Source organism: Cibotium barometz, chromosome 55, assembly GCF_041138505.1.
Source record: "Cibotium barometz isolate CiBa-2024 chromosome 55, ASM4113850v1, whole genome shotgun sequence".
Classification (NCBI taxonomy): domain Eukaryota; kingdom Viridiplantae; phylum Streptophyta; class Polypodiopsida; order Cyatheales; family Cibotiaceae; genus Cibotium; species Cibotium barometz.
The window spans coordinates 37,211,839-37,234,432 of NC_141100.1; the positions used below are offsets into that span (position 1 = coordinate 37,211,839).

General features: G+C 42.5%; 1 pseudogene; it reads right to left on the bottom strand.

Moving 5' to 3' along the window:
• Window positions 1-189: 189 nt before the first annotated feature.
• Window positions 190-20,821, bottom strand: LOC147607708 (cytochrome P450 98A2-like; annotated as a pseudogene).
• Window positions 20,822-22,594: the final 1,773 nt, after the last annotated feature.

The window sequence follows — 22,594 nt, forward strand, 5'->3', positions numbered from 1 at the left end:
GCCCACAACTGGGGATACATTTCAAGCTCCCCAACTTGTCGTCTAGCTGGGGATGCCACATTGGACAATGGAGTGTGATACCAGCAACGTGGCATTTCCACGTCATCAACAAATTAGACAATTTCCACCGTTAATTGAGCCATTGACTGCGACCGCTGGCAGGGGCAACCGCATTGATTCTCCGCAGGTTTAGGCTGCATTCAACAACCGCACCGCGTAATGAGAAGCTTTAAGAGGAACGCTGAGAGGGGTGAGCAACTGCAGACGATCGCTCATAAGGTTGTTCCAGCTTGTCACAGCACTAAAACCTTTAGGCAGCAGCTCGTCACAACTCTCAGGTGCTCCGCCTTCAAGCAGAGGCTCACAGCTCTTAGGCGCTCCGCCTTCAGGCAGCAGCTCGTCACAGCTCTCAGCTCTCACGTAACTTCTTAGTGTCCATAAAGCTTTAGGCTAATTAATCTTACCTTAATCTAATTTTTAAGTTCAATTAATATTTATGTTCCTTCTTCTCTCTCTCATAGTTTGGTGCAAATGCTTTGTTGATCTCTCTCTCTCTCTCTCTTACTATCTCATTTGAAAAACCCATGGCTCCTGTAATCTTTATTAGTTAGTCATATTATATAATCTTGATCTTTTTTAATGACTAGTTTCAAGATATTCTAGAGATATATCAAAATATGAAGTTAACCTCTATCCCTAACCAAAAAATACATGCGTCATATTTCTTGATACTTAGAAGAGAGAGAGAGAGAGAGAGAGAGAGAGAGAGAGAGAGAGGAATTTTGTGGTTGCTACAGGGTGGTGTAGTACCTTTCCTTGTGTGGGGTGCAGTGAATCCGAACCACCTTACCTCTACTATGAGTCTAGTTTCGCTTTTGAAGAGTCAACCTCACATGCTCACAAGTTGAATGTTCAAACACCTCCACCTGGTCCATTTGATGCAACAAATCTTGTATGGGAAACCTCTTTGAATCCTCAATCAAAGTTTGACATCCAGCAAATAGCATACATTCCTTGGGATCGCCGACTTCAAGCACACGGCGAGTCTATTAGATCAGATGCCCCCACAAATTTGCGAATACGTTGGAACAAAAGCAATGAGGCAGGCTCATTAAAACTTCCGGGACCAAAGATAGTTTCTTGTCATTGATCGGGTAAGTTTCAAATTAATGCATAACTACGCAGTTGTGACTTTCTTGGTTTTAAAAGTACAAAATCCAACTTTGTTTTTTATAGCAACTACATCATGTGTGTTTCTGTTAGATATCGGTGTGTCTTTGGTCCCGTGGATGCTCGTGATGTGACGAACCTTCTACGAGAGCCTGAAAGCAAAGAGTGGAATCACAATCCTATGCAGTTGGCTACTGCCAATGTCATTTTGTTGTTTCACAATTGTACTTATGACCATAGGTATGTCGCTTGAATTACATACAATACCAACATATCAATTCAAAGGGTAATGTATGCCATGGCTCGCAATACTCGTCGGGACCTACCTCAACAAGGTTGTGTTTCGCTCCATGGCTATCCGCAACAATGCAATCATGGATTTGTGACATGCTACATAAAGGATTCACCCCCCAACAAGTGTTGCAACATTATATACATTTGGTGCAAAGCAGTGCAAAGGAAGGGAGCCTTTGGGCAACTCGGGATACTTTCCTTACACTGCGAGACATCCTTAATGTTGCAAGCAAGTTGGAATGTATCACACTCCAAACTGATCAAGATGATGCACGCAGTGTACACAACTAGGTATTGGTAAATAAGAGTTAAAATTTTTTTCTATCAATTGTTTGATGAATCCAAGGGACAACCATTTGTTTTGGGAGTCCAAACTCGTTGGCAACTCACATGATGAACACCCATGGTCATGACGGTTTATTGGCCATGGATGCTACTTTCGGAATGAATAAGTACAAGGTGTGTACTCATCGTTGGGATTCCAATAATGCATTTCATTATACTTCAAATTTTGGCATTACTATTAACAAATTGGTGTTTGTTGTAGTTCCATTTATATACCTTGTTGGTATTCGATGCTCATAGAAATGGTGTTCTAGTTGCGTGGGCCATCACGTCATCTTGCTCCATGGTTGATATCAAAATTTGGTTAACTGCTTTGAGAAATTGGATTTTTGATACCAATAAGTCTTGGCAACCTAATGCTTTTATGGTGGATGATGCACAAGTAGATATCCAAGCTATCAAGTGAGTTTAGACGTGTTTTTCCACTGTTGCAAAACATGTGTCTTTTAACATGTGATTACACACGTTTTGAGTAATGCAACTTACTCTTCGTATGACATATTTGGTGCAGGGAGGTGTTCGGGACACCAGTCTACCTATGTCTTTGCATGTTCAATGATCGTGGTTGAAAAACATGATCAAGAAAGTGTCAGATGTTTCCACTTGATCTGAAATGTTTAGATCATTGGGAGTAATTATGAATATGCAAAGCAAAACATATGGCACAGAAGCAAGTAGTGAGAAGGAGGCCATGGGACTTCAGGAGACATTTTTGGAAACATACAAGGACCAAGAATTATTTATCAAATACTTCAAAGAGCAGTGGATGAATTCCATAGGTTATCCTACTTCAAGTTGTTCTAATGAAATGTTCCACATTAAACCAATGGGAGTTTGTACGACAAATTCTAGTGACAAAGGTCTTACAGGATGACCCACTTCAAGAGGTCTATAAGGACTCTTTAGAAGGATATTATGCCACAACTAGATTGCCAGAGCTAGATCTTCCTCTAGCACTTGTGGTGGTAGTCGAGAAGCTTTCAGAATACAAGAACCGAATCGTCGATAAATGGGCCAATGAATACCGAACCTTAGATTGGAAGGAGATTCGGGAGCTCACGTGGAAAGGACAACCATTATTCATGGAAGTGTTCTCAACAAATATAGCTAAACCAGGAGAGACAAATACAGCTAAACCAGGAGAGATAGCCTTTCTTGGAGAAACTGCTGCTCCTCCCCTACGAGAGTTCATTAGAGAGGGACCCTCAACATCAAAGTGGACCACTGCAAGTAGCCCAACTCTAGCACCAAGATATTATCCTACACCAAAAGTGCGACCACAGATCACACCACAACAACGTTTTTCTCACTATGACAATCTAAGGGTAGGGGAGCCAACTCGGCCTCCCATAAATGCACCTCCTGAAATGCAGGTAACAAGATCTTTGGAGGGAGTTGGTGAGGCAGGTAATAGGGGACCCACACCAATTTGGGATGCATGTGGACCATCTTACCAAAGAGAGGAACAATTCCCACTGAGAGTGAGAGGCCGTAGGCCCTATGATGAGTATTCAAGACAAGTAAGGCCATCAACTCTTCAGAAACTGGTAAAGAAGTACGAAGGGTCGGGAGATCCATATGACCATGTAGCAGCATTTAGGCAAGCAGTTCGAGTTGAGCAAGTCTGACAAGCATACTCAAATTGAAGGATTTGGGCTCACTCTTGAGGGAAAGGCCCTTGCTTGGTTTCAGGCACTAGAGGCTTCAGACAAATCTTCTTTACGAGTTCTGGAAGAGAGACATGCACTGTTCACACACAGCTCAAATTTCTGTGGGCAGTAGGGAGGCAAGAAAACAAAGCTCCTAAGCTTTGGTGGGCAACATGTAACACAAGAGAAGAGCTTTTAAGCTCTAGTTCGTTTTCAAATCAATCAAAGAGAGTTTTTTAGCTCTATGAAAATAAAATAAAAAAAGAGCTTTTAGGCTCTGTGATAAGAGAAACAAGAAAAGCCAAATTTTTGGCTGTGGCGTTGGGTTGTGTGGAGGTGTCGGAGGAGGAGTGCTTGCGTGCATGTGCTCTTGCACCGCATGTGCTGAAAATGAGGCTCCCTACTGCCGCCTCCATCTCCCGCCTCCCATTGCAGAACTCCCGCCACCCCCTCGACCACCCTTAGCCCACGGCAGCCAGCAAGCGTGCAGCCAGCAAACGAGCAGTCAAGGCAACCAGAAGAGTGGAGCAACCACAGCAGCCAGAAAGAAAAGCCGGCTCATGAGCTCCCACGGTAGCCAGCAAAAAGGGGGCCCTGCACAAAATACAGAGGAAAGAAGTAACGTGAAGAAGGGGGAGGAGAGGAAGTAAGTGGCGCCGTCTGTGGCACCACAGAAAGCAAAGGCCGAGCAGCTCCCCACCACGTGCAGCACACCACAAAGAAAGCAAGTGATGGGTGGGGAGGATTACGGGCTCCCCACCACAGCCCGGCTAGCACAGCATCAGAAGATGAGCAAAGGAAGAGGTGGGGAGGATAACGGGCTCCCCACCACAGCCCGACGCCCTGCAACGAGAGAAAGCCACGAAGAAACAGGCGAAGGCCATTAAAAATAAAGTTTTTAAAAAATAAAATCAAAATCTAACTCACCTACCGCCTCGGATCCCTTCCAAGCGGGGCCCCCTTAATTTTTGGTTTTTTATTTTGTTTTTTCCCCTAACCTACCTTCTCCCCTTTTGGATCCCTTCCAAACGTCCCCCAATTTTTTGAATTCTTCCCCCTTTCCCACCTATCCTATCCCCCTAACCCTCCTACCAAACTTATTAACTCCCACCCACTAACCCTTATCCACTTCTGACATCACCTTTCTTCCCTAGTCAACTCATCTACTTTTTATTTTTATTTTTATTTTGCACACCCTAACCATAGTAACTTTCCATTTGCACACATGCACACACCCACACTTTCACAACACTTAGATTCTCACAAAGCACATAAACACTTACTACTTACACACAAAAAGAAAATATAAAAAATAAAAGATATAGAAAAAAGGATTCCAACAAGCAAGTATATGAACCCAAGTGAATGGAACACTCATCTCTTCCACATGTGCTTTATAGACTTCATCTTCATCATATACATTTTGGCTTCATGCTATGTATGCACCTATACTTTGGGAGCCATTTTCCATCTTCATTTGGGACGTTGGTGGTATTTACCCGAGAGGTGGGGGAGCATCCCTTACCTCACCCTTCGACAAGGATCTTGGGTTTCATCGACTGATCTTGCAGATCTTCATTGGCCATATTTTACCACATTGATGTATCACTTTGTATCTACCCCCCTTGTACTCACATCACTTTTTTACATCCCGAGGACGGGATGTGCTTTAGAGGTGGGGCAATGTTAACCCATTTAGGTTAACACCTAGGCCAACATTTGAGCTTCATTATTATTTGGGTACATGTGCACACATTTCACCTCCATTGTATTTGATTTGGTGTACACATACCTATGGTTTATACCTTAGGGAATGGGGATGGTGGCCTTAGCCACACCTCATTGGTTGTAATTTGTGTGATCACCCTATGCTTGCCATGTGGCATAGAGGATAGCCATTTTTGCTATATAATGAAGGGCAAGCTAGGGGGTCTCTCATTCCCTCTAGCCCAAGTTGGAATCCACTCTTGTGTACTCTTGGAGTGTCTTGGGTGTGTACATAGGGTCTTCTTCTTTCATTTTATTGCTTTCTAGAAGTCATGCAAGTGTGAGTTTCTTATGCGAGTGAGAGACATGTGAGTATGCTTATTCTTGTGATGGCTTGGTTGAGGATCCTTCTTGCTTAGAAAGCCATCTAGAGTGGATGTGTGTGTACGGCTTGGACTGGCATGCCTTGCTTCTTTTCTAGGGATTCCTTGTTTATGGTGAGGGTACCTAACCATGAGTGAGTTGTAGTCCCGACCCTAATCATCATTTGGTGTGTGGGATATGTTGAGTTGGGTGAGAGTTGAGTAGTTTTTACATTTTGTTCCTTATTCACTTATCAAATCCTTTTCCATTTTCTTTGTTGTTAGATTAGGTTCCTTACCCTTCCTCTTCCTTGTCTTCATCCCCGAGATCCGGAGTGAGACCGGTGACTTGGGAAGGTTGCCTTCTATGTGGCTTCCAACGCCACGCGAACACCCGGAGGTGCAGATTTACCCTTAACATGGTTCCGTAGCCGGGACAAGTTTGCAAGGAGGCAACAACAAAGACGGAACTCATCCACATCATGACTTGAAACTAAGTTTTTGATATGATTTGCAAAGTAGATTCAGTTTTAGTACAACAAGCACATTCAAAGATGGATTAAGAGAAGTTATAAGTGTCATTTTACAATGCAATGCTTCACATAATGCTTATGATGCACTTTAAGATGAATGCCATCAATGATTAATGGAGGAATGAAACCTATGGTGTATGGGTGAACTCATGGAAAGCTAAAGCCTTCCACAGCTCAAAGGCAAAAGACATGCACTATTCACACACAGCTCAAATTTCTGTGGGCAGTAGGGAGGCAAGAAAACAAAGCTCCTAAGCTTTGGTGGGCAACATGTAACACAAGAGAAGAGCTTTTAAGCTCTAGTTCGTTTTCAAATCAGTCAAAGAGAGTTTTTTAGCTCTATGAAAATAAAATAAAAAAAGAGCTTTTAGGCTCTGTGATAAGAGAAACAAGAAAAGCCAAATTTTTGGCTGTGGCGTTGGGTTGTGTGGAGGTGTCGGAGGAGGAGTGCTTGCGTGCATGTGCTCTTGCACCGCATGTGCTGAAAATGAGGCTCCCTACTGCCGCCTCCATCTCCCGCCTCCCATTGCAGAACTCCCGCCACCCCCTCGACCACCCTTAGCCCACGGCAGCCAGCAAGCGTGCAGCCAGCAAACGAGCAGTCAAGGCAACCAGAAGAGTGGAGCAACCACAGCAGCCAGAAAGAAAAGCCGGCTCATGAGCTCCCACGGTAGCCAGCAAAAAGGGGGCCCTGCACAAAATACAGAGGAAAGAAGTAACGTGAAGAAGGGGGAGGAGAGGAAGTAAGTGGCGCCGTCTGTGGCACCACAGAAAGCAAAGGCCGAGCAGCTCCCCACCACGTGCAGCACACCACAAAGAAAGCAAGTGATGGGTGGGGAGGATTACGGGCTCCCCACCACAGCCCGGCTAGCACAGCATCAGAAGATGAGCAAAGGAAGAGGTGGGGAGGATAACGGGCTCCCCACCACAGCCCGACGCCCTGCAAACGAGAGAAAGCCACGAAGAAACAGGCGAAGGCCATTAAAAATAAAGTTTTAAAAAAAATAAAAAATAAAATCAAAATCTAACTCACCTACCCCCTCGGATCCCTTCCAAGCGGGCCCCCCTTAATTTTTTTTGTTTTTTGTTTTGTTTTTTCCCCTAACCTACCTTCTCCCCTTTTGGATCCCTTCCAAACATCCCCCAATTTTTTGAATTCTTCCCCCTTTCCCACCTATCCTATCCCCCTAACCCTCCTACCAAACTTATTAACTCCCACCCACTAACCCTTATCCACTTCTAACATCACCTTTCTTCCCTAGCCAACCTATCTACTTTTTATTTTTATTTTTATTTCACACCCTAACCATACTAACTTTCCATTTGCACACATACACACACCCACACTTTCACAACACTTAGATTCTCACAAAGCACATAAACACTTACTACTTACACACAAAAAGAAAATATAAAAAATAAAAGATATAGAAAAAAGGATTCCAACAAGCAAGATATGAACCCAAGTGAATGGAACACTCATCTCTTCCACATGTGCTTTATAGACTTCATCTTCATTTGGGACGTTGGTGGTATTTACCCTAGAGGTGGGGGAGCATCCCTTACCTCACCCTTCGACAAGGATCTTGGGTTTCATCGACTGATTTTGCAGATCTTCATTGGCCATATTTTACCACATTGATGTATCACTTTGTATCTACCCCCCTTGTACTCACATCACTTTTTTACATCCCGAGGATGGGATGTGCTTTAGAGGTGGGGCAATGTTAACCCATTTAGGTTAACACCTAGGCCAACATTTGAGCTTCATTATTATTTGGGTACATGTGCACACATTGCACCTCCATTGTATTTGATTTGGTGTACACATACCTATGGTTTATACCTTAGGGAATGGGGATGGTGGCTTTAGCCACACCTCATTGGTTGTAATTTGTGTGATCACCCTATGCTTGCCATGTGGCATAGAGGATAGCCATTTTTGCTATATAATGAAGGGCAAGCTAGGGGGGTCTCTCATTCCCTCTAGCCCAAGTTGGAATCCACTCTTGTGTACTCTTGGAGTGTCTTGGGTGTGTACATAGGGTCTTCTTCTTTCATTTTATTGCTTTCTAGAAGTCATGCAAGTGTGAGTTTCTTATGCGAGTGAGAGACATGTGAGTATGCTTATTCTTGTGATGGCTTGGTTGAGGATCCTTCTTGCTTAGAAAGCCATCTAGAGTGGATGTGTGTGTACGGCTTGGACTGGCATGCCTTGCTTCTTTTCTAGGGATTCCTTGTTTGTGGTGAGGGTACCTAACCATGAGTGAGTTGTAGTCCCGACCCTAATCATCATTTGGTGTGTGGGATATGTTGAGTTGGGTGAGAGTTGAGTAGTTTTTACATTTTGTTCCTTATTCACTTATCAAATCCTTTTCCATTTTCTTTGTTGTTAGATTAGGTTCCTTACCCTTCCTCTTCCTTGTCTTCATCCCCGAGAGCCGGAGTGAGACCGGTGACTTGGGAAGGTTGCCTTCTATGTGGCTTCCAACGCCACGCGAACACCCCCAGAGGTGCAGATTTACCCTTAACATGTCAAGAAGGTAAATGCAGCTACTGTACGTGATCATTACCCACTTCCAATCACGGATCATGTTCTGGAATGAGTTGCAGGGAAAAAGGCATATAGTTTCTTGGATGGATTCTCTGGTTACAATCAACTGTCAATTGATCCAAAGGATCAACACAAGACCGCCTTTGCTACTGAAGATGGCATCTTTGCCTATCGTGTTATGCCATTTGGTCTAACAAATGCACCAGCAACCTTTCAGCGGTTAATGAGTCATGTATTCAAGGAGTACCTTAGGCAATTTCTTGAGATCTTCATGGATGATTTATGTGTTCATTCACAAGAGCGTGATGATCACATAGAACACCTCAGACTTGTGTTTTAAAAGTGTCAAGTTTATCGTATATGTTTGAATCCTGACAAGTGCAAATTCATGGTAAGACAAGGGAAAATTTTGGGCCATATTGTTTCTCGCAATGGGATTTCAACAGATATGGATAAAATTGATGTCATTGTCTCATTACCTCGGCCTATCAACCCTAAAGGGGTACAAACATTCATGGGACATTGTGGCTATTATCGTCGGTTCATCTACATGTACGCTGTCCTAGCCAGACCATTATATGCTCTTCTTGTAAAGTTTAATTGGACTGATGAGTGTGAGGAATCCTTTGAAAAGTTGAAGCAAGCATTAGTGACTGCACCCATCTTATGGGGACCAGATTGGAACCAAATCTTTCATGTCCATATTGATGCTTCAAACTTTGCAATTGGATGTATTTTGGCTCAATCGGGAGAACATAATAAGGATTTCCCAATCTCATATGCTAGTCAACAGTTGAACAATGAGAAGAATTATACCACAACAGAAAGAGAAGGTTTGTCCATGATATATGCATTGAAAAAGTTTCGCCATTACCTGTTGGCAAACAAATTCATATTTTTTGTGGACCATCAAGCATTGCTATATTTGGTGAATAAGCCTTGTGCAACTGGAAGGATTGTGAGGTGGTTTATCATCCTTCTTGAGTTTGATTTTGAAGTGGCAGTCCGAAAAGAAACAACTCATCTTAGGGTAGATCATTTGTCTCGAATCACCTCTGGCGAAGCTCCTGTGGGTGTGGATGATGATGTTAGATTCAACACTTTTCCTTGTAGAGACAGCTCCTAAATGGTCTGAATCCATATTAGAAATTTTGACAAGTGGGCAGATACAACTAGCGGGTCCTAATGTGGACCTATGGCAACCATTCAAGTTAATCTTAGGGAGATAATATCGTCAGGGTAATGATGGAGTGTTGCGTCTTATACCTAACCCTGACCAATATGAGGAGATCTTGGAATGGGCACATGCGGGTATCGGTGGAATCCATGCATCAGCTACTACTTGTGTGCGACGTATATCTCAGGATGGGCAATGGTGGCCTACCATGCATGCGGATGCTGAAAAATTTGTTCGTAACTGTGCTTCATGTCAAATTCAACAGCCAATTCATACTGTCACATTATTCCAAATTTCAACTACACCAAGTTGGAGTAAGTATAATGTGGACTATCTTCAGCATGGTCATACTGATCAAAAAATTCCTAAATATCGAAAGCATGCTATTGAAGTTGAAGCGGCAAACTATATGCTGATAGAGGGCCAACTCTACAAGAGGGGCAAGGATAGCAACTTACGCATGTGTGTATGTGAAGCTGACTACTTGAAAATCTTGACTCATGCACATGCAGGTGTTGGGGGTGGACACTTTTCGGGCAATACCACAGCTAAGTTGATTAGGTGGTCTGGGCTTTGGTGGCCAACCTTACAAATGGATGCCGAAGAATATGTAAAACGTTGTGACGATTGTCAAAGGACCAAACCTCCCATCACAAAGGACAATATGCCATTGCGGCCTATGTTAAGCACACGTGCTTTTGCAAAATGGGATATTGATTTTGTCGGTCCCATTAAACCTCCAGCTCATCACACGCATGCCGAATATATTATAGTCGCAACTGACTATTTGACCAAATGGGTAGAGGCAAAGGTTACAGTTAAAAATGATGCCAGAACCACAGCCAAGTTCTTGTATGAGTACGTGTTTACACGCTATGGCTTACCTATTGAAATCGTTAGTGATCAAGGTGTGCACTTTGTGAATGAGGTCATAGAGTTTTTACTTCAAGAATTTATGGTAATTCACAAGCGTTCTGCACCCTATCATCCCTAGACCAATGGACAAGCTGAGAGTACTAACAAGATTCTCTGCACAGCACTCACAAAGATTGTTGAGGGACATAGGACTGATTGGGAGCAAAAGTTGCACTCAGTTCTTTGGGCATATAGGACAGCCTATAAAACATCTCTGGGCACAACCCCATTTGAGCTTGCTTTTGGGCTAGATGTAATTCTTCCCATTGAATTTCTTGTACCTACTCTACGAGTTGCTAAACAATTGGACTGGACTGGTCATGAGCTTTCACAACGCATTGATGAATTGGAAAAGCTTGATGAGACCCGCTTATTGGCGGTAATGGGGATGTATGCTGAAAAGAGGAGACAAAAGCAATGGTATGATAGAAATGTAACAACTGGCCGATTCAAAAAAGGTGACCTTGTGCTCTTGAACACACTTAAGAAGCATAAGCGAAAGCTCAAGAAACGTGGCCTAGGACCGTTTGTGATTAATGAGCTTACTCCAAGTGGTGTAGTGCGTTTAGAGACACTAGAAGGTGAGCAAATGCCTAACTTCATTAATAGAAGTCATCTCAAGAAATACAATGAACCATTAACTGAAGCCATGCTTCAACAAATGCATGCTGCACACACACGGAAAGAAGCACATGACCTACTTAAACGTCAGGCTCAAGAAGAGGCTAAAGCTAGAGTTGCAAAAGCCAAGGAGCGTCGCAAGGCTTCTATGTTGGCCTTACAATTGGCTCCTGATGAACAATATGTCGATCCTTTCAATATTCAAGTATGTCTTCATCTTCATGAGACTACCTACTTTGTCTCTGCCTTAATTGACTCTGGTGCAGATTATAATGTTCTCTCGTTTGACACATGGATAGCCTTGGGACAACCAACACTTGTGCACATTCCTATTGACTTACGAAGCTTCTCAGGTGAAGATAACCCTATAGAGGGAAAATGTGTCATTATGATGTCCATTCAGGATCACCAGATGTCAGTTCCCTTTTATGTGGCAAGTAAGTCCAAGGCAGTGGTAGAGGTTGTTCTCGGTCGATCATGGTTAAGTGCTACCAATTGTTCATTAGATTGGAAGAATAGACAATACAAATTGCAAATTGATTCTGATTGCATCATGGGATCTGCTACTCCACGAGCTTTATCATGTCAAAAGGGTGGTGTTTCTACCTTACACAACCCACTTTCAAAATCTGCTCTTGAAGCTCCAACACAAATGATGTGGATAATCGATGAGTCCTCAAGTGAGGGCCATGGCTAGCATGTTCCAACTACTCTAGTCACTGCTCAAAGAAGGCCAGGCAAGAAGGAATTATCAATTTGGCTACCCAAAGATGCGTACAAACTTGTACCATCTAGCCTAGTTGCTAAGCCTCCTAAAAAGCACATCTTTTCCAAGCCTAAACCTCAGATTGTTACTCGTTGGGTCCCAAAGCATGTTCTTAAAGCACAAGGCTATTATGAGGGTGCAACAGCACTTTGGCTTCCCAAATGCCATGGTTTGCTAGAGGTAAAAGAGTGTATCAGTAAGATTCCAAAAGCCACCCTTGGTTTTCCATATCAGTGGGTGCAACGGAAATCAACACAACCTCTTCAAGATAGGATAGGTGGTTGTGATAGCACCTACAAATCTCCTTGTGTTGACCTTCCCAAAACAAGTACTGAAACACCAGTTGTCCCAAATTCTCCTTGTTACACAATTCCACCATCAACTTGTGTACCTAAGACAAATCAAACTTTACATGAGTCTCCTTTGAGCATAGATTCTAGCACTTCAATGCCTAAATCCTCTTATCTTGCTCAAATTCCTCGACAATTGCTAACCTTCCCACCTCTTAAGAAGGACATACCCAAAACCAAAGATAAGGCATTAACACTACAATTGAAGCTCTTTGGTAGATCAGTGTTTGAATAGTGTGGTTCCTTATGCCTTTAGAGGATTGTGTTCTTTTTGAGATGATCTTATCTACAATGTTTTTGATTGGGATTGTAATGATGGATATGAGTGTATAAAGTTTGAAGTTTCTAAATTTCATTATTCTACGACCAGATAACTCCTGATGGATACTTGGCGAGATACATGTCCACCATGCATTGACCCTGATAGTACTCAGCCTGAACATCGCGGGGGTTATAGTGCTCCTTCTTTTCAAACTCATTCTAGGTACTTTTATGCTGCCTTAGGTGAAAATTGCTATGGGCATCATTTTGTCACTTTATTCTATCAACAGCATCACCCATTTCCACATTCTCAAGAGTGTGCATGACTCGTATTAGGAGAAGTTTCACACATTTGTTGGCTATGCCGCTCTTACTTTCGACGATATGGCACGGGCTTAATGAAACAAATTGTGGGAATTACACCCCAACGCCATAACCTTCTTAATGTGAGAGTACCAGAGAGAGGACCAAATCAACGTAGATTACCTGAGGAGGTTCAAGCACAACAATGGAGGGATACATGCATAAATGACTTGCAACCACCTATCTTGCAAGCCCTCTTTCCCCAAGCCTCAACATGTCAATTTTGGATCACTATGAGTACCTATATTGAGCAGTTCCAAAATTGAAATTGTCTGCTTAACCTTCCCATAGAACCAATGCCATATTTTAGCGAGGAAGCACTCCTTTCTCTACCACCTTCTCCAGAGGCCGGTTTTTGTATAGGGTTGTCCTTGCATCCAAGAGCATACAAACACGCCCCAATAGTCCACCTAGCATGCACACAAATTAGGAAGGGGGGAGAGAGAAGCAATCTGCACAACATCAGCAATGCATCAATGCAAACGCACAACATCAACGAGCACTACAACAGGTGTATTCAAATCATAATCTTTTGTTCTTTATGTGCTTTTAACTTTTGGATATATTGTTTGCATGTTCACACACAGTTGGCTGGTTTAAGTTTTAAATTAGTTGTTAAAATGTGGTGAGTGATTTCTAGATTCTTAGAGGACTTAGTAGAAGGTATTTCTATTTGAAGACGGTGTAGGATATATACCAACGGAGTATGCCAAGTTCTTATGCTCTCGAAGTATATTAGTTATCCTTAGTGGTAGCTACCTCTTAGGTATGGGCTAGGTGCTGGGATTAATAAATTTTTTTAATACAAAAATCATGCTCTAAAAATATATACAAGTGAATCGAGACATGACGTGTCTACAGCCATGAGGAATGCTTGGTAGGACCTGGGGTTGTCTTAGCACCTTGGGGCCGATGCCTTGGTTTCCATGGGGTGAACACTGATGTCTAAAAGATTCAGAAAAAGACCTTCAAGGACTCTATTGCCTTGATAGATGTTGGTAGGACTCTGGGGTACATTATGGGCCCTCGAGACCGATGCCCTCATCTTCATGGGGTACTCCTTATGTCAAAAAGAAAGAAAAGGGTCTATCGCCCTTGAGATACTTAGCGGTCTTTAGATTCTCTTGGCGGAGGTCTCTTGGCCATTGCTTGGGTCTCATTGGGATGGAACCTTCCTCTTTATCATCTTTTACACACACCAAAAAAAAAAAAAGAGAAGAAGAAGAAGAAGAAGAAGAAGAAGAAGAAAAAGGTCCAATCACCAATGCTCATATTTAGGAGTCGGGTTGCTACTTAGGAATAACTTAAATACTTGTAGGACATTGAGACTGCGGTCATAACCTGTGGTGTGCAAGCACACTTGTCTTTGCATAGCACTATCTACCACTTAGTCTCACTTTGACTAGTCTTTACTCACCTCTTTTAGCACTCTTTAAATCTCTAATCAGCCTTTCACTTGTATGCTCACGTGTGAGATTGACATTGCTGGTTTTTTTTTTTCAATAAAAGGCTTTACTTGTATCCATTGTTTTTTGCAGCTTTTGCTTCTACCGCCCTCGAGGACGTGCACAAAATAAGAAGGGGGGAGTGTTGCGTGACGAGTGGTGATCAACACAAGGATGCAAGCAGGAAAACAAGTGACATTCTTATTTAGGGCTCTTGTAAAGAGTTCCAAGTTGTAGATGAGTGTGGGGGGCTTAAGAATAATCCCACATGGGAAGTTTTGGGAGTTTTAGAGTTTTTGTATAAAAAGTGGCTCATTTGAGAGCTTATGGACACTTTTTGGGCTAAGTTCATGCAAGAGCTCCTTTGAGAGAGCTACTCTCCCTCTTCTCCATAGAGGTGAAGACTCTTCTCTCACCCCATCTACATCTTTGTATGAGATAAATCTCTTCATTGAATCAATAGCAATGTCATGAGTCTTTCTCATCCTCTTCTCTAATCATTTTACTCTTATGCATGCTTTTAATATTTCATTTTTATGTATGTGGGCTGATTTGAAGCTTTCATGGAAGCTTGATGCTTGAGTGTGTGCATGCTTGTAGGAAGATAGGAGTGGAGTGAGGTCTTTCTCTTTGCTTGAGTGCATAGTGATTGTGTTCCTCTTGCTTGTATTTGTGAATGAATGGGTGTGTAGGAATGAGGACAAGTTGAGCTTGTGTGTGTGCTTAGTCTAGTGTCATGTGATGGTAACCATAAGCATTCTCTCCATTTGTGGATAAGCTTTTGTGCACCGGTACGGGTTGAATCCCTAGCTCCGAAAGGGATGCAAATCCCATTGGATTGAGCTACACGTGGATCATACTACTCTTGCTACAAGTGAGAGAGTTTTCCGTCTCTCCAGTGCGATCATTAAACTGTTATATTTTTCCACTAGGCCATGTTTTGTCAATGGGGATTGATAGTGCTATTGACATGGGTAATTCCAATTTGCCTCCTAGCCTTGGCAATGATGAAACAAATGGTACGTTATCCAACTTTCGTATGTAGCACCATGGGATTAAACTATTGTGCCTAATGTTATCTTCTTCTATAGGCACACAATCATATCATGAGGATTTGTCTCAAAAAATACAACAAATTGTCAGTGAAACCCTCTTGATTTGCAGTATGTGTGGATGCTTTATTTGATCGATCGTCTCCATACATAACATATGAATGAACTAAACCCATGTGTGTTATTTCAGATGGTGATAATGATCTTCTAGCATTAACTAAGTGCTTGGCTCTCCAAATGCAAGCGTCTGTGCAACAAGCCAAAGCATCAAGGGCCTTGTTGGTGACATACCCTCCCTATGAGTTACGGGCTCGAGATGACGGGTTTGGGATTCACTTGCCCGTGCGAAGCCATTCTTTTGAGGTTGGCCGTTCGCAAACAATAAGGTTCGTAGAAGGAAAGAAGAGGTTAGAGCCTTACCCAAATTCCCAAAGGGGGCAAAGAAAAAGAGGGTGATGATGCAAGCGAAGCTTGACCATGCTTGTGTCAATGAGAACTCCGATGCAAGCGAAGCTTGACCATGCTTTGTATTATTTTTTGAAGATTAAAATTCTTCTTGGAAACACGCATTTTGAGTTACGAGAAATTAATGTGTTTGCAAAGAAAAAATGATTTCTTTCACAAATATGCTGAATACTTATAATCTTTATGTTAACATAACTCCAACGCATCTTCATAACATCATGTATATTCAACACATTTTTTGCCTTAAATTCCACAAGTGCTATGGCAAAGGTTAAGTGTCAATCATTAGGAGCAAATGTTCATTATATTGTATTTAATGCTGATTGTGATTGGGGTTGTTACACATGTGAGTGGGCAATGAAGGGAAACATGTGAGTGGGCAATGAAGGGAAACATGTACAAACAGTGCTTGTATAGGGCTACACATACTATGTTTCATAGTTTAGCTACTAGTTGACTACTATGTTTCATAGTTTTGGTACAACGCCACTCAAAATTGAAACGATAAATATGTTCTTTGAGCATATGTACAAAACGACTCAATACTGGAACAAGTCTGATTAATCATAGAATGCAAATGGGTTCCGAATGATAAGCTTGGATAGGGCCATGTAATGCACACATATTTGCATAAACCGTCCTCCTTGTGCATTAGAAACACTTGCATATCATGTAATACAACGATTGTATTTTTAAATAATACATGGACAAGGTATGAAGCAAAAGTGGTGCCTTGTGGGAGTCACAAACCTCTTACTTTGGAGGAAGTTGAAGAAGAACACCTTAATAAAGAGATCTTTATCATTGTCTAGCATGCCTATATCTCAAGGAAATTTATGAGGAAATAACTAGTTACTTTAACAAGTTAGGATTTAACTAGCATAAAGAGTAATTAGTTTAGTAATAGGTTTGTTTATTACTTGGTTAGATTAGTTGCATTAGGTTAATTTGCATAGTTAGTTAGCTTTCATTAGTACTATTATTTGTATAATTAGTTAGTTCTAATGAGTGGAATTTATTAGTTGCTCGGTTATTTAATATAAGTACTAGTATTAATATTAAATAAGTTAGTTTAACTTGTTAGGTTAGTATTAGGCATAGATTAGGTTAGTTTGCACTTAATTAATCAGGGTAGTATTAAGTTTAATTAATATTTATGTTAATCTAGGTTGGATTTAAGGAAAAGAAAAGAAAACACACAAAAGTAAAAAAACGTAAAACACACAAACTGAGGATATAAAACCTGCGAACTTAGCCTGAGGGTGGCCTAAACCTGCGAAGAATCGGTGCGGTTGCCCCTGCCAGCGATCGCAATTAATGGCTCAATTAACGGTGGAAATTGACAAAAACCTTGCTGACGTGGAAATGCCACGTTGCTGGTATCACACTCCAACGTGGCATCCCCAGCTAGAAGACAAGCTGGGGAGCTTGAAACTGTGTGCGACAGACTTCTTTCGTTGGTGACCTAAGTACCTGCAGTCTTCACTACTTTCATCGGAGGCCTAAGGCTGGATACAGACCGCCTTGGGGTGGAACAATACTGCCCAACATGTGGGCAGCCAAAAAGTGCCTTGTGCACTTTTGAATGGTCGTACCCCATTACACACCAACTGCCTATGCCTGTGTTTATTAAAAAACTGACTGTCCATGCATGGGCACCCCCTTTACACACCGCCCAACATGACCTCGTGCATCTCCACCATCCATAAAAACCTGTGTATACATGCACACATTGAAGGTATGGTAGCTTTGAGAAATCTATTTCTTTGGCAACATTTTCCATGCCGATAACTTGGTCGAGCTCCTCCCTGGCTTTCTGTTGCACACGAGGGCTGTGAACCAGCTCGGCCAAGCTCCTCCTTGGCTTTCTGTTGCACACGAGGGCTACGAACCATTCGACAGAAATAGCTGTTGTATCCATCCCTACAGTAATCATGTCCTGGAAAACAATGTAGCAAAATGGTTACACATTCCTAACACATGAAATCCATTTCCCCAAAGCAGGCCAATGATGTGAGTGTCTGTGAGAATGATGTGAGTGTCTGTGAGATCATGCTACTTTTGCAGTGTAAGGAGGGCATCAACAAAGTGCTGCTTAACTTCACCGCTTGTCTCTCTGGCAATGGTGTGTTCATGCATGATCAGCTTTGTTAGGTTGTCACATCGCGCACCATGCTTCAAGAATTCCTCCTTTTGTAGGGGGAACATCCACCTGATCCATGGTAGCGTCTTGATAGACGCACCAAGCTTCATCCCCTGTGCTATAATTTTCTTGAGCTCAATCCCTGGTGGACCAACATTGCCTTCACCATCAACAAATCTCTTACGTGTGATGTTGTTGAAAGCCACGGTAGACAAATATCTCTTCACCATGATGGCCTTTGCTTCAGCACCTGGACACACAACCCCAACCTATTCAATGTATACACACACCTGGACACACAACCCCAACCTATTCAATGTATACCCACATCAAGAAAATTGATTGGTTGAAGGTATGGTAGCGTTGAGAAATCTATTTCTTTGACCCAATCTGGTGCTCAACACATACGATAAGAGTCCTTGCATAATAAATGATAATAAATACGATAAGAGTCCTTGCATAATAAATGATTATAAATACAAGTGCAAGAATGAATTGGTAATCAATTATCACTTACCCACATAGTAACATGCAGGCACCCCGTAACTTACAAGTTGCTCCCAAACTTCATCAATACCCTGCAAAAGCAATTTCTGTCCATACAAATAGAGAGTTGGGGACTTGAACCCCATCACCACATTTATTGTGGCTACACCATGCTCGCTTCGAGAGGAGGGGAGGGGATGAACTAGGTTTATCTTACCCCCTCCCCTCCTCCCATCTACAAAAAAAAAAAGAGAATAAGTAGGCATATGAGATTTAAAAACCAAATAAACATCCTTTTAAAAAAATCTGCCAAAGTCATAACATAAAAGCACTATGCAGATAAACAAAATATGATGTCTTTGAGATATGCAAAATGCCAACTTTGTGTCCAAAGTCATAACCTCCAAGCACTATTTCATCTCCTACTCACTATTATCACTCTCATCAGCTGAGTCATGATCACCAAATACAATTCTCACATTTGTCCTCTCTCTCTCTCTCTTTAAACATTACTCTAGCAAGATTGTCTCTCCTTTCTGCGCCCCCAACTTGGGATGAATCAGGCGGTGCTGTTTCGGATGATTGTGCCCTCTCTGCACAACCGTTGAGGTCTCGGTCTGCACCAAGGCTGTAACCTCAACAAGACCCACTTGCAGCCCATTCTGAATGATTGGATCCAAAGCCAATGCATCATTGTTTGCTCAATTCACCTCCGCTTGTGTCTCTCGAACCCAACCCTCATCAAATGAATCTCCATGCACAATGCACATGTTATGAAGGACCAAACAAGTGCTAACCATCTTCGGCACATTTTGCAATAACATGTCACATCTCTTCAATTAAATATGAAAGCGGGCTTTTAGCATTTCAAAAGCCCTCTCCACAGGCATCCGTGAACTAGGCTGAATGTAGTTCCAAAAGTACCGCTCAGGGGATAATCCATCTTTATTTCCTTTGAATGGAGGAAGCATCCAAAACCTTGCAGGAGGGTAAGCACAATCACCAAGTAAACAATAATTGCCTAAGTTGTTTGATTCATACCTCTGTCCTAGATCACTTCTTTGGAATACATTCCAATCATGCATAGACGTGCCCAACCAATGTCATAATCCCAAACCAAGCAGTTAGAAGCAACGGTCATCTACAAACTTATAGAATGAAACCCCTTCTGATTAAAGTAGTCCTCATGGTGCACATGAGGGGCAATAATTGGAACATGGCTACCATCCACTGAACCAATGACAAACGGAATGCCATGTATTGCCTCAAATCCTTCAGCCATGATACGCATCCTATAAGAAGAAGGCCATTTAATGTACGGGTCATGAAGACCTGATGTGGAGATTGTATCATAGAACTCCATAATGATCTTTTGGCATGAAGACGTGGAAACCCTATACAAATCTACTATTAAGTTTGATCCGGTAGCTAGACGGTGCAAAGCCACACATACACGCTTCTCCACAATTGCCTTTCGATAATTAGTGTTACACCGTTGCAAGAGAGGAGCAAGCTGTGCAGTCAAGAAGTGAAATGTTTCCTTGCTTAGGCGGAGCCTACTCTTGAACATTCTGTCTGAGTAGCTTCCAAGCAAACCACGCTCCATAAAAGTTTGGGGTCTAGGATAAGCCCAACATGACTGCCGCTCATGTCTTCTTCTAGTAATCCGAGCCTGCCATGTAGGCCAAACTCGAGCCATGCACACTGACTCAGCATGGATACATGTTGCATGCATAAATTGCCCTCATCATAATATGAATCCATCATGTCAATCATTGCAATCAAAAAAATGATGATTGTAATGAGACAAAGTATGAGAATTAACTCATCTTCCATCCCCTGCAATACATGGAAGAACGGTTAAATTCCTATGATTACATAACATTAGTGTATTTACATGTTAAAACTTGAAATTAGCTGAAAAAATGAAGTGTTTCATTACATGATGGCAAATTTCAAATACAGTAAACATGTTAAAACACCATAATTTGCAGAGATAACAAAGTGAAATCACTCCTTTTTAAAACTTTTCACTACATCCAAAAGGCCAGTCACAGCTGAAGTAAGCTGGCCTAGCATTTGCAACTTTTGGGCTTTTGCTACCTTGCGATCCGCAAGAGAGTCCTTGTGTTGATCTGCCATGACTTTGGCCGTGCTGGCCATGTCAACAAGGGGATCCTAAATCTTCTGATCTTTTCGTAGTCGTACATTGGGCACATTGCTCTTTGGCGCTTCTGTTTTGATGGAGGATTGTGTACCCTCTCCTTCATCTACTTTCACAATTGGGCCATCGATGTTACCACCCACAGCTAAAGCATGGGTGTAGCTAACCACGTTTGCCCAATTGTGCATGTACTCATCATGATATCAAACCATTGACATGTTACCTTACGATCATTTCAAAAGATCGGATTATGGGCCTTGTCCTTCTTGTAGTCTGCATAAACACGACCCCATTTCTTTCTGCAACTTTCAGAGTCTTTGTCACACTCTGGGAATAGCCGTGCAAGTTGAGTGGTAACTTTAGACCATAGATCAACCCCTTGCTTTTGAGTTTCCAAACTCATCGTGCATTGAGCCCCGAATGTGAATGAGCTAAACAACCCATGCATCCTTCCAAACCTCCCTTTTCCATGTTTGTTCATCTACATTGGTCTTTGGTGTTGAGGCCTTCCTACCTCTCTTGGTCACAGGGGCTTTGTTGGAAACTTCAACCTCCTGCACCTCTTGTTGGACTCTACCTTTTATTGGTAGCTTTTTTACCTTTTATGGGGCAGAAACCCCATCCACATCACTTCTCCCTTCTAGAGGCAAAGATGAGATCTCTGTCTTTGCTTGTGAGGGTTGCAGCTTTGATGCACAGACTGGTAGCCGTGATTGGGTTGGGCTGTTTGTATGGTGTAAACGCAATCGGTGAACCACCAAAAGCGGATAAAGGAAAAGTCCCTGGAACAAGTGGGGGACATGCAAATGCTAACGATGAGGATGCGGGCAATGTCAAACTATTGGTATAGTTGCAGAATGGCGGGAAGGATTGACGGCATGGTCCACCACTTGCAACGTGATTGGATGGAGGTAGGTGCACCCATGTTTGGGTAGCCAAGCTCGGCTGCCCAGGCTCTAGCGAAACAGGGGCAAGAGGTGGAGGCCACGGCAGGACGAGCACCCAGGAGACATGGCAGTGTGTAAGGCACCAATGCATGGCGCCGCACCCCATTGGTCCAGCACCATGCATTTAGGTGGCCTTTAGGCAGTAAGCTAAGTGCCTCTACCACAAGGTTTCTTCATTGGTTCCGTCGATGTCATAAGCGCCTGCAGCACTCTTCACTACTTCCATATAGGTGGCTGTTGTTGTTGTTGGCCTAAGTGCTTGTAGCACAAGGCTGCTTCATTGCTTCCGTCGTGATGTCCTAAGCACCTGAAGCACTCTTTACTACTTCCGTAGAGGCGGCTGCCACTATTGTTGTTTTCTTCCCTTCTTCCGTCGATGCCTTAAGCGCCTGCAACACTCTTCACTACTTCCATAGGGGGGTGCTATTGTTTCCTTCATCACTGCTTCTATGTGCTGCTGTTTACTAGGTTTGTGCCTGGTGATGGTCTCTGGCCTTCCGGGGTCGTGGTTGGTGGGCTTGTCGTATCTCCTTCATTGACTAGGACTTCCGAGATCCCCTTATTAGTGGTCGTTTGAGTGCCTTCAAAAAACTAGACCTTTTGTCGTGTAGTGTTGCCTGTGTACTAGATCCTGTAGCCTTTAACTACCTACACCAAAGCTTTTGAAAGCAAAATTTTTTGAACTATTTTTAGGGAGCTTGTTATTTAACAAGCTTTTCAAGAAATTTTGATAATTTATTTTTATTTATATCTTGCCTAGGGTATGCCATCAAATGATTCTATTTCTGTCTCACGAGGCAACATCGGAACCAACATACTTGCAAA